Source organism: Eschrichtius robustus, chromosome 10, assembly GCF_028021215.1.
Source record: "Eschrichtius robustus isolate mEscRob2 chromosome 10, mEscRob2.pri, whole genome shotgun sequence".
Classification (NCBI taxonomy): Eukaryota; Metazoa; Chordata; class Mammalia; order Artiodactyla; family Eschrichtiidae; genus Eschrichtius; species Eschrichtius robustus.
The window spans coordinates 14,782,311-14,794,939 of record NC_090833.1 but is presented as its reverse complement, the minus strand read 5'-3'; the positions used below and the strand labels follow the sequence as shown (position 1 = coordinate 14,794,939).

At 45.1% G+C, this 12,629-nt stretch overlaps 1 long non-coding RNA gene across 1 annotated transcript in view; it reads left to right on the top strand.

Moving 5' to 3' along the window:
• The window catches only part of LOC137770540 (uncharacterized), a 140,620-nt gene extending 129,133 nt beyond the window's left edge, over nt 1-11,487 (top strand). Inside the window, exon 4 of the long non-coding RNA XR_011075187.1 lies at nt 10,951-11,487. This is a non-coding gene — a long non-coding RNA (uncharacterized lncRNA). The remainder of the gene's footprint in view (nt 1-10,950) is intronic.
• Nucleotides 11,488-12,629: the final 1,142 nt, after the last annotated feature.

Sequence of the window (12,629 nt, the reverse complement as noted above, 5' to 3'; positions counted from 1 at the left end):
TTAAAGTCACAAACTGGAAAGTGCCAGAGCCCGGATTCAAACGCAAACCTGTCAGTTTCAGTGTCTGTATGCTTTTCACTAAGCAACACTCTGGACATTCATAAGGGCCACTCCAGTTGTAGAAACAGCCTGAGCAAAGAACTGGAGGGGGAAAAGCTGATGCTACAGAAGTGGCAATAACATTAGTGTGATAGTAGCTAAAGTATAGAGTAAGTGAAAGGCCGTCATGGAGAGAGGTGGGAAAGGTACCTTGGCCTGTATTGGTTGGGTTCAGATTAAGCTGCAGTTACCAAGAGACCTTCCAAAGTGCAGGGGCTTAAATAAGATCAGAGTTTGTTTCTCTCTCACATGAGTGATCGACGGTGAGTGTCCCAGGGCTGCAGGAATTAAGGGGAGGGGCAGCTCTGATACACGTGGTTATCCCGTGACCCAGGGCGATGGGTTTGCTGTTATCCTCAACATGGAGGCTCCATCCTTAGTCCAAGGAAGCTGCCCCAGATGTTGCCATTTCTGAGCCAGAAGGAAATGGAGAAATGGAGCCCAGGGAAGGCAGGTTTGCCTTGTAGGAATGGCCTGGAATTTACTAGAAATGGGAACGGCACTCACCTTACTTCCACTCACCCTCCATTGGCCTGAACTGAGTCACATGATCACACACCTGCAAGGGAAGCTGGGAAATGTAGTGTCTAGCTGGGCAGCCATGTGCTCTACGCTGGGGTCTAATGCCTGAAGATCTGAGGTGGAGCTGATGTAATAATATTAGAAATAGAGTGCACAATAAATGGAATGTTCTTGAATCATCCCGAAAGCATCCCCACCCCTGGTCTTTGGAAAAGTTGTCTTCCACGAAAATGGTCCCTGGTACCAAAAAAGGTTGGGGACTGCTGCTCTACAGAACTTGGCAGGAAGGGTGGTCGAAAAGAAATTATTAAAAGCAAAGAGTGGTGAATGGATACTGGGGGTCTCTGTTACAGGGCATATGGAGTTGGAGCATTCCAAAAGCAGTGCTTTGTCTTTGGCAGAAACTTTCTAAGTGTTTCATCTGTCTTAACTCAGTTAATCCTCACAACCAATTTGAATCCCAGGACTGCAGGCTTGGTCAAAGAATAAGACCTTTAACTGGTATACAACAAGTACTGAGGGTTTTTTAACAAGAGGGTTCTAATCATCTAGTCAAGGGATACATAGCATCAGAGGCAATTGAAGGGACCCAGGACTAGCAGTTGGACGGGTTTGTAAGCCCAGCCCTGTGGCTGCTTCATTCGTTGTCTCTGTGAAGTGAGGGTGCTGGAATGGTTGGTTTCCAAGGTGCCTCTTACTCTACAATTCTATGTCCTTGCTAGAGGCCCTCCTATGAGCCCAGAAGTACAGAGGACACTAGAAAGAAGAAAAGATAGAAGTGGAGAGATATGATGGATCCCGCAGGACAACCACAGAACAAGAAAAGTCTTTGTCAACAAGACTGGTAGATGCCATTCCCTCTCTATCATTAAAGTGTCCATGAACACCGCCACTACCCTTCTGGCAAGTAGGAAACTTGGGGGTCATCCTCCATGCCTTCCTCCCCTTCACCACCACCCTCAGTGTCTAATCCAACACTGACAATTTTATCTCCTAAATGTCTGCTGAATCCACCCACTTCTTTCCAGCCCTACCATATGGCCCTAGGTGGAACCTTATCCATCCATCTCTCACCTGGACTACCGCAGTCACCTCCTAGCCAATCTCCATCTTCCCTTCTCTCCCTGCTCCAATCCATTCTCACCAGCAAAAGAGATCCTTTTAAAGCAAATGTAAGCTTGCCATTCCCCTGCTTAAAAACTCTCCAAATGTGTCCCATTGCTCTCAAAAGAAAGACCAAAATTTTGCAGTGTCTTATAAGGTCCTGCCTGGCCTAACCCCGCCCACCTCTCCAGCCTTATCTCATTCAACGTGTTACCTCTGCCATAGGCTCCAATCATCCTGGCCCTCTTTATGAATGGGCCACGCCCCCTGTCACCTCATGAAGACTTTTGTAGATGCTGTTTGCTCTTCCTGGAATGATCCTCCACCTCTTCACATACCTACCTTCACATCTCAGCTCAACTGTTGCTCCTTCAAGGAAATCTTCCCCATCTCCCCACCCCCCAGTCTACATTGCCCTTCCTCTCTTAAATTCTACCAAATTATATTTATTTGTGTGATTATATGATTAATGTTTGCTGTACATTAAACAGTCTCAGCTCCAAAAGTACAGGGACCTTGTTTATCTTACTCACCTTTATCTTTCCAGTGAGTAAATATGGAATGAAAGTATTCATAAGCTAGCGTACCTTATTATCCATCATCTGTAGAATACAGTTCTAAACTTCCTATGCTGTCCAAAGCCCAGCTCATTCTCAGTTCCAGCCTCAGAAATATGACCTCAGACATATATATATCCTGACCCAGATCCTTTCCATCCTCACAATGTCTGATCGTGTTAAAGACTGTACCCATTTCACAGATAAAGAAAGTAAGACTTAGAGAAAGACAGTGACATTCTCTAGCATCAAGTATGATGTCTATTTTTAATAATCCTTGATATCAGTTTGTTTAGATTTTCTAATATTCTCAACTGACCTTAGGTGGTGTTAGAATGGTAAAAAGAGACAATGAGTGTCTGCATGTGTACAGGGTTTCGAAGAAGTTGGAGTTCAGCCTTAGAGGGCCTGTGACAAAGACATGAGCTGTGGAACCAATGTCAAAAATATAGGAAAGAGAAGAATTAAGTTCAAGAGTGGACAATCTACTTATGAAGCTGGAAACCCCATATTCTTGAACATCTGAGTAGTCTCCTGGTGGGAGACAAAACCTCTGAGGATGAACCACATTAAGTTACCTGTACTGGACTGGTCTGGACCCATAAATGCATACACACACATGCATACACAAACACACATGACCTGAATTTGTTCCCACGGGGGTGCTACCCACTTATTCTTGCCAAACCACGTTATTTCCCTCTGAACACTGGGAAAGTACAGTGGATGACTAGGAGAACAGTGAATTTTGTACCAAAGATGTATGCATGGAGAAGATCTAATGTTATCAAAGAAAGAAATAAAGGTTTCTAAATCTTTGGATTACACAGTAATTTAAACACAAGCCTTGTTGTGACAAAATGTAGCATGCAAAGTTGGTGGGAGGATTTTGTAAATGAAAGGAAGGAGAGAGTGGTAACTCAGGAAAAGCAAGGAGAATGGAAATCGAAGCTCTCTGGTTGGAGCAGGTGGGAAAGAGCTTCAGGAAGTACGTTAAATGGGAAACAGCAGCATGTGTTCAAGTTACCAAAAGGCTCCAGTGCCCCTTGTCACTCAAATTAACCACGCCACCTGTGGTGTCACCTGCCCACCAGCAGAGGTAGGGAACTGTGCACCTCTAACGTCTGGATTTGGGTCCACTGATTTACCCTCAATGAAAAGGAGCCAAGGCAGTTCCATAGCGAAGAGCTTGCACTGAATCTTGAGGAGGCAGAGAAAGTCAAGGTGCGCCGGAGACCTTCTGTTATTTTCAGGAAATGAGATGTCAGGGATGGTGATCAAGAAGACAAAGGTGGCTGGAGAAAGGCTCACCCAGAGGAGGGGCTCTAGCTTGAACCAGCTGAAATATAAAAGAAAGAGGGAAGAGCGTAGTTAACTGAGACAGTATAAGGAGCTGTAGGCCTAGACGGACGACGATGATGATTAATGTTTATTTGCCGGGTCCTGTTCTAAACCCTCCACAAATATTCACTCACTGAGACCACAGAACAACCCCATGAAGTCTGTGTACTGGGATTAAAGCCCAATTTACAGAGAAAGAACTGAGATTCAGGAAAGTTAAGAAATATATTCAAGGTTACGTAGGGACTTCCCTGGTGGTCCAGTGGTAAAGAATCCACCTTCCAATGCAGGGGACGAGGATTTGATCCCTGGTAAGGGAGCTAAGATCCCACATGCCGAGGGGCAACTAAGCCCATGTGCCACAACTACTGAACCCACTCGCCGCAAACTACAGAGCTCACGCGCCCTGGAGCCTGCAAGCCACAACTAGAAAGAGAAAAAAAGCCCCACACACCACAACGAAGAGCCCACGCCACAGCGAAATATCCCACGTGCCTAAACAAAGACGCCGCATGCGGCAACTAAGACCCGATGCAGCCAAAAAAAATAAATAAAATAAATAAATAAATAAAATAAAGGAATATATTCAAGGTTACACAGAGTAACAGAACCAGGATTTGAACCCAAGGAGGCTGATTCTAAACTCTCATTTCTCAATCACCAGCCACGCTGCAGTGTAGTATATACAAAAGGCAATATTAAATGCCTAAAAGAAAGTCCTAAGGCCCACCTGGGCCTCCAGTGTCATTTATAGAAACACTGTATATTGATCAACCCAAAGTTACCAATCACAGGTAGTGGAGAGTGGGCACAAGGGCATAACTGGAGAAAGACCTACTGCCCAGTGTTCTTTTGATGGCATATGTTGACTATTCCACGACCATCGAGAAGGGTAAGGGTTTATAGATGGAGGAGGTGGGGCTTAAGAGGGTCGAAAGTGTGCAATGAACTTGCATAGTGACTTTGTGTTGAGTGAGAGGTAAGTTATCCCCTGGATGAGCCTGGAAGTTATAGCCTGGGTGAGCCAGCATAAGGGGGCTTCTTAGAATCCTCCTCAGTTCTGACTTCAAGCTGGTTTCACCTGCCAACTCAACAGAACCTTTGTGTCCAGCTTTCGTGGGGCGTGTGGAGGGGGATAGCCCTCTACATCACAGCAGAGTGGGTTTGAACCCTGGCTCCCAAACTCATCAGCTGGTGAGATCTCGGGCAATTCTCTTGACCAAACTGTGCCTCTATTTCTTCATCTGTAAAATGAGGGTAATAACAGAACGACTTCAAGAGGTCGTTTTGAGGATTAAGTTAGATAATACAGGTACATCACTTGGCACTTAATAAAGACTCAATAAAGATAAAAAAACGAGCTATAGCTTTTCTCTGTGGACAAGCCCAGATAGACTAATTACTTACGCCATGCAGGAGTTCCTTTGGGAGAAAAGACAAAATGAGGAGGATAGAACTGAAAATTGATGCTTTTGTTAGCTTGTCACAGGCCTGTTCATCTTCTCTTAGGAATATGAAGCGGTCAAGTCCACAATTCACATTTGGATTATACCCTAGATTTTATCCGACTTAACCCTTTGAGGTAGGTTCATACCCATTTTATAGGTGAAGAAACTGAGGCTCAGAAATGGGAAACAACATGTCCCAGGTCGCACAGTAGGACAGCACCAGATTGCAGAGCCATAACCCAGGTGTCCTGCTCCCAAGGCCAGAGTTGCCCTGGCCTCTTAGGGGTCCTGGGCCCCTCCTCTTCTCCTTCCTGCTCTCCCCATCCTGTAGCCGGAGAAGATCAGATGAACAAGCCCCATCTCCGCTGTGCTAGGGCTGATTTTCCGCCTTTTATAAGGATGATTATCACAAACATTTGTATCCACAAAAGTGAGAGAGTGTCAAATGACATATTACTTTTCTGTACATGATTGTTTTTTCAATCTGACAGCTTCAAAGTAAATGTTGTATATTGTGTTGATCGGTTGTTGTCGTTGGAGCATGTGTCTGAGAGTTAATTTTAAAACGTAGTTGTTAGCAAAGGGTAAATACACACATAGGTACAGTATAGGTCTCATGTGGTGTTTGTGTCTTAGGGTTGTATATCTCTAAGATATACACGTGTGCACGTGTGTGTTGTGCCTTACATGTGTACCTCCATAGTGTGTGTGTATTTATGGAGTGTATGCATGTGTGTATGTGTGTGTGTGCATGGGTGGTGCCTGTGTTTATGCCTGTGCTAAGTGGACCTGCATTTATATGCATACATCTCTAAGTATTACGTGTGACTGTGTGTGTCAGTATGTATTTGTGTATGGTGGTGACTTGTGGAGATGATGTGTGAATGAGCATTGTCTGTAGGAGTGAGTTGTGTGCATGTGTTGTGTGTGTTACATATGTGTGCCCATCCATTGCATGAGCTGTTGTGTGAGGTGTGTTCTGTATGCCTTTGCCATATGGGTGTGTCTCAGTGTTGAAGGCGGTGTGTTGTATGTGGACCTGCTGTGTATGCAGGGAGGGTGTGTTCTGGGTAAGAATATATATATATATATATATATATATATATATATATATATATATAGTGAGTGTGTGAGCCTCTGTGTGTAGTCTGTGTCCTGCAGGTTAGAATATGGTGTGTCCTGATGTGTTCAGCGTCTGTAGGCTGTGTCCCAGGTGAGTGTGTGTGAGTGGTCGCACTGCATCTCTGAGTGTCTGGATTGCTTGTGTGCCTGACCTGCGTGTGCTCGAGCACACACGTGTGACTCCCTCCCCGTGCCTCTCTGTCTCCAGGAAAGCTGCACTCTCCCCGCCCCTCCCCACTCCCTCCCATCCTGGTGCTGGAGTCTGGTTGTTATTAGCTGGTCAGACACTTCTATCTCCTCCAAATATCCTATTGCTCATACTCAGAAATCACAGGAAGGGGCCTCAGAGACGTCGTATATGCTGCATCCTCCACAGGCCAAGAGCACTCCTGTCCCTCTTACCTATTAGTCACTGAAAAGAAAAGCTCACAAGCCAAATAGCTGCTATCTCAGCCGGGTTTAACCGTCTCTGAGCCAGTTTGAGGTTTGCTTCAATGAAGCTGTAAGTCTATTCCACAGGCCCCAGCTGCAACAGGAGGGGCTAGGAGCTTTGAAATACCTACAAACCCCAGCTTCCAACCACTATAAAATCGGATGATTAGACTCAGTCATCGGTCCTCAAGTGGAATGCTATTTGCAGGGTGGGGTGAAGGGGACTGTGCATTATTTTTTTTATTTTTTTTTTAAATAAATTTATTTATTTATTTTTGGCTGTGTTGGGTCTTCATTTCTGTGCGAGGGCTTTCTCTAGTTGCGGCGAGCGGGGGCCGCTCTTCATCGCGGTGCACGGGCCTCTCACTGTTGCGGCCTCTCTTGTTGTGGAGCACAGGCTCCAGACGCGCAGGCTCAGTAGTTGTGGCTCACGGGCCCAGTTGCTCTGCGACATGTGGGATCTTCCCAGACCAGGGCTTGAACCCGTGTCCCCTGCATTGGCAGGCAGATTCTCAACCACTGCGCCACCAGGGAAGCCACAACTGTGCATTATTGAATCTGACTCTTCTGTATCTTGCAGGGTGTTTAGCCTGGCCAGCCCTGCCCCTTGATGCCTGACGCCCTTAGTTCTCCGGTCAGTATGTCTGCAAAACGTCCCCCATTTTCAAATTGCCCTTTGGGGAAGGGGCTGCCACCCTCTTACAAACCACTGAGCTAAACAAACTATGGAAGTGAGAAACCATTGGACTAGAAGGGACTTAAATGACGGCTTTCTGTCATTATCCTGCTGGCACACTCTACCGTCTTTATTTCTTCATCCATCCATTCATCTGTTCGTTTTTCTGACAAATATGTATCGAGCACCTACTGTGTGCCAGGCAATTTTTGAAGCTTTGGGGATAGACTGGGAGCAGGGCAAGCAAGGCCCCTATTCTTAAGAATGCTATTTTCCAGGAAGGAAAACAGTCAGCAAACTTAGAAACAGACAAGCACAAAGATGTGGAGTCATAATAAGACCATTGATAGCAGTGAAACAGGATGATTTGATCATGTGAAGGAGTGGGGCTTCTTTAGATTAAGGGAGAGAGGGAAGCGGAGGCTCCGAGAGGGAATATGTAAGTTGAGGCTTAAAGAATAAAAAGAACCCAGATGAGTAAGGATCCGGCAGGAGACCGTTCCATTCTAGGTGGAAGGAATCATAAGTGCTTGGTGTGCTGAAGGATCAGAAAAACAGCCAGGAAGGTGGAAAAGGATGGGGGTGGGCAGTGAGTGGGGGCGGGGAGGGCAGGGGGAAGGGGTAGAGGAAATCGGAAAGAAGGCACAGGTCACATACTGCCTTCGGGATGGGGCTAAAATTTAGATGCTATTCTAAGGGCAATGAGCAACCACGGTAGGATTTTTACAAAGTAAGCTATGAACAGAATGGACGGATGCACGTTCTATGTGCATTATCCTACCCAACAATATTCTGAAGGAGGTAGTATTATTACTCTGATCTTGCAGATGAAATGACAGGTTTTAGAGAGGTTGGGTATCTTGTTCGAGCTCATACATCCCGGAACCCAGTTTCTAACCCCAGCAGTCTGACCCCGGAGTCTGCAGGCTTAATCAAATCTAGGAATCCTGTTGTCAAAGGTCCCAGAACTTCTTTGGATTCTGAGTCACCATCCAGTTTGGGCTTCTGTGAGTTCTAGTTTTTCCTATTCTTGGATTCCCCCAGTAGGGGGGTGTCCATCCCTCTTTACTGCACCATGTTGACCCAGACAATAAACCTGTCTCCCCTGAGGTAGCCTCAGGGAGTGTCTGTGTCTTTGCCTCCTACATGGTAAATCAGAAAAGTGACAGGGCAGGGGTCAGACAGAGGGCACCTGATGGGAACCCACTGGATGGTTCTTTCTACTTCACCTGGCAGCTCTCCCCCAGGCAGAGGAAGGAGGTAAAATTCCCTCTTCTCTCTCTCTCTATCTCTCTCTCTCTTGCACACACACACACACACACACACACATACATGCATGCACAATTTCTCAGTCCATCAGTGCATCAGCCGGGCTCCCAGACTGTAAACATTTACTCCAGGCTCTTTTATCTGCAAGGCATAAACAGTCCCAGCATATGCTCAGCAGGGGCCCGCCCCATAACTGTTCCAGAGCATGTCTGCCTCTTCCCCAGGAGCGGTGATGATGCAGGTTCCAGGCTGCCTTTCTGAGGCTTCCTTCCTGACCACCGTCTCCTCATACCTGAGTGCCACAGGCGCTGGGGCAATGACAGCCATTGATGTACTGGCCCCTCCAAGGGGTACCCGTAGCTCCACCTTTCCCAAGAGGAGGGCCTTCAAATCCACGGGCCACAAAGTGCAGAGGTCTTGGACAAGGCTGGTCAGCACTTTTATTGAGGGTCAAGTTTAAATGTGAACAAAAGAGATTTCCAGGAGATACAAAGAAAATTCACAAATGTTCCTGAAATGGATTATTGTCATACAACATGTGAAAGTCTCTGCAGAGAACTTCATGAAGCCAAAAAAAGAAAAAGGATGGCCTAGTTACTGAGCACTTCCTGTGGGCCAGGTGTTTTGCTTCTAGAATCTCACTTATCCTCACTACAATCCTATAGGGTAGATACCATTACCATCTCTGTTTTGTAAATGAGGAAACCAAGGCCCAGAGAGGTTGAGTCATTTGCTTCAAGGTCACACAGCCCATAAATGGCAGAACTGGCATACTATCCAGCATACTCCAGATACTCCAGAGCCCAGAGGAGTCCACGATGCTGTGCTGCTTCCCTGGGCCATGGAAGCCCGTGTGATAACGGCTGCACCCCAGCCTGGGGGAAGGCAGGCAGGCAGGTGGCCTGACCCATCCACCTCCCTGTACTCCCACACTGGGAGATTGTTTGGATCTTCTCTATTGTTTTCATCATGGTCACTACCTTTTGCTGGGCTGATAGCTTCTCATGTGGAATGTGAATTCCAAAGACTTGAACACTTATTATTGGCAAAGGGCAGATGAGGAGGTGGGAGGTATCTGAATATTGAATCAGACATGGCTTCTGCCATCAAAAGACTTAAAAGATATAATGATGAGGAAGTATAAGACAGCAATGTATGAGTCCCAGTTGCTTCATATCCTTGACAACACTTAGTACCCTCAGGCCTTTTAATTGTACCCTTTTTACTAGGCCTGGGGTAACATCTCATATTAGTTTAATTTATATTTTCTTAGTGGATAATATGTTGAGGAGTTTTCAGATGTCTTTTGGCCATGTGATATCTCTTTTGTGCCAGTCTTTTGTCTGTTCAAGTCTTTGCCAGTTTTTAATTGGGTGGTCTTTTTCTATTGATTAATCGTTCTTTATATATTTCTAATATGAGCCCTTTGTCAGCTATATGTATTGTAACTATCTTCTCCTGGTCTGTGGCTTTTCTTTCACTCTCTTGTTGTTGTCTTTCAATAAACAAATGGTTTTAATTTCAGTGATGTTCTGCTTCTCATTCTTTTCTTTTATGGTTAGTGATTTTGTATGTCCTGTTTAAGAATTCTTTACCTACGCTAAAGTCCTGAAGATATTCCCCTATATTTTCTTCTAGAAGTTCTATTGTTTTACCTTTCTCACATAGGTCTATACTCTGTCTCAAATTAACTTTTGTATATGTTGTGCAAAAGAAGGGTCAAGGCTGACTTTTGTCCGTATGGATAGTCAAATGAATACCACATGATATCACTTATATGTGGCATCTAAAAAATAATACAAATGAACTTATTTACCGAGAATCACAGACATAGAAAACAAACTTATAGTTACCAAAGTGGAAGGGGTTGGGGGAGTGATAAATTAGCAGTTTGGGAGTAGCAGATACAAACTATTATATATAAAACAGATAAACAAGGTCCTACTATATAGCACAGGGAACTATATTCAATATCTTGTAGTAAACTATAATGGAAAAGAATATAAAAAATATATATATCTATAAACATATATATGAATAACTGAATTACTTTGCTGTACACCAGAAACTAACACATTGTAAATTAACTATACTTCAGTTAAAGATAAATAAATAAATAAATAAACTTTCCTGCCATTAAAAAAAAAAAGGAGAGAAGTGAGATCTTTGGCAAACTGGAGAACAGCATCCCACTTACAAAGCATTCAAGCGACGTGTTTGTGCTTGCCAAATAAAGCACTGACTGACCACAGGCCAGGATCCGTATCCCCGAGCCCCGCCAATCTCCAGCGGTACTCTTTCTAGCTCCAACATCTGCTGGCCTTTGCATCGCTTCATCTTATACGCATGTGTGTTTTTATTTTCCCACCTTCGGCATCAGGAGAGGAGGCGTGAAGCCGAAACGAAGCGCTTGTATAACAAGATGGAGAAAAGAAGGAGCCGAAGAGAAAGATCAGAACCTTTCTCCCCCTCATCCCCAGCCTGCAAATACTCTGCTCGGAGAAGGCAGCGTCCCAGCTGGGCTGGGATCAGCTTGGCCAAGGCTGGGAGGAGACCCAGCGCAACCCAAGCCTCATTTCCGAAGTGTGTTATTTCACCCCTGCTTCACAGATAATGTAACTGAGTCACTCAATTGAGCATAAAATAGAAATTTGGCTTCTTATCTGCCTCAGACCTGACTTTACTATTTTCTTTCTGCAAAATACATTTTTCACTATCTTATCTTCTAATAAACAATCCTAGCTTGGCAGCCTTGTGGCAATGGCACTGAATGCATTTAAGAGACATATTTTTCCTCTCTCACTCCCTGCTTAAAGTCTTCTGTTTAAAAGCCTACGTGTTTTTTTCTTCCCTTTTGGAAAAAATATATATCCCATTTGTATGCCGTTTTCCTTTAAAGAACATACATATTTTTCATGAGGCGTTCTGATGGATCCCTCCTTGTTTTCCCTTTTGCTCACTTGATCAGAATTAAAAGAAGGAACTTAACCTCCACAGCAATGGTGTGTGAATTTGATGGATTTTAGGACTGGATGGGGGCAGTCAGGGCGGCACCTTTAAGAAAAGGGCGATTTCTAGAGTGGTCACACCCCAATAGCTCCTCCAAGATTGGGTGGTGGGCAGGACACATTGATGAGAAGCCAGCCATGAATGTTTAACGCCTCCCTCCAATGCAGACTGCCATCAGATGCGCCAGACAGGGAGGCTTAAGCCACAGAGGAAAGAAGAGGAAAGGGGACCCAATATTTATTGGAGCTTTCAGAACAACCTTCTCAGAGAACAACCCCGTTAAACAAATAAGAGGAAACACCCCCATTATTGCAGAGCAGGAAACTGGGGTTCAAAAGAGCTAATGCACATCCAAGAGACGAGATTCAGTGGCAGGTCTCCAAGCACCACTTTGGGAATTAGAACCACACACAGATTTTGTCGTGTAGTATTTGTAGTGTTTAGGCAATTGTTTCATTCTGAGTGTCAACTGTAAAAGCAGAGAGGCTAAAAGTCCTTCCTCAACTGACCTCCATGCTATGAATTCCAACTCCTACCATTTTATGCTGGAAAATATAGGAAGTTAGAGGTGCATGGATTTTACTGTTTACAAAATCATTTACCTCCACTGCTTTTGCAGTTTATACTCAGAGTAAACCTCAGCCTCTGTCACATCTGATCCCTGATAACCTCACCACCTCATTCACCTCCTCCAATGTGCCACACCCTGTTTCCCCTTAGAGTCTTTGCGTGTGTGTTTCCAGCAGTACCAGGAACACTTACCCTTACCCATCCTTCACACGAGAGCTCAGAAGCTGCATCCCCAGAGAAACTTCTGTGACCACCCTACCGCAGGGACCCCCCCCCCCTTAATCTCTCTATAGCATCCCCCTTCTCCTTCACAGTAAAGGACAGGCCATTACTTCCTAATCTGGTGTGGACACTTGGGACAGTCTTGGGGGAAAGCCCTTCTGGACCAGCATCATCGACCTGCTTCCTTTGCTCTCCCCTGTGGGCTCATGCCTCAGGCTCAGCTGCCCTCTGCCCACACCGAGCAGTACATTTATGCTT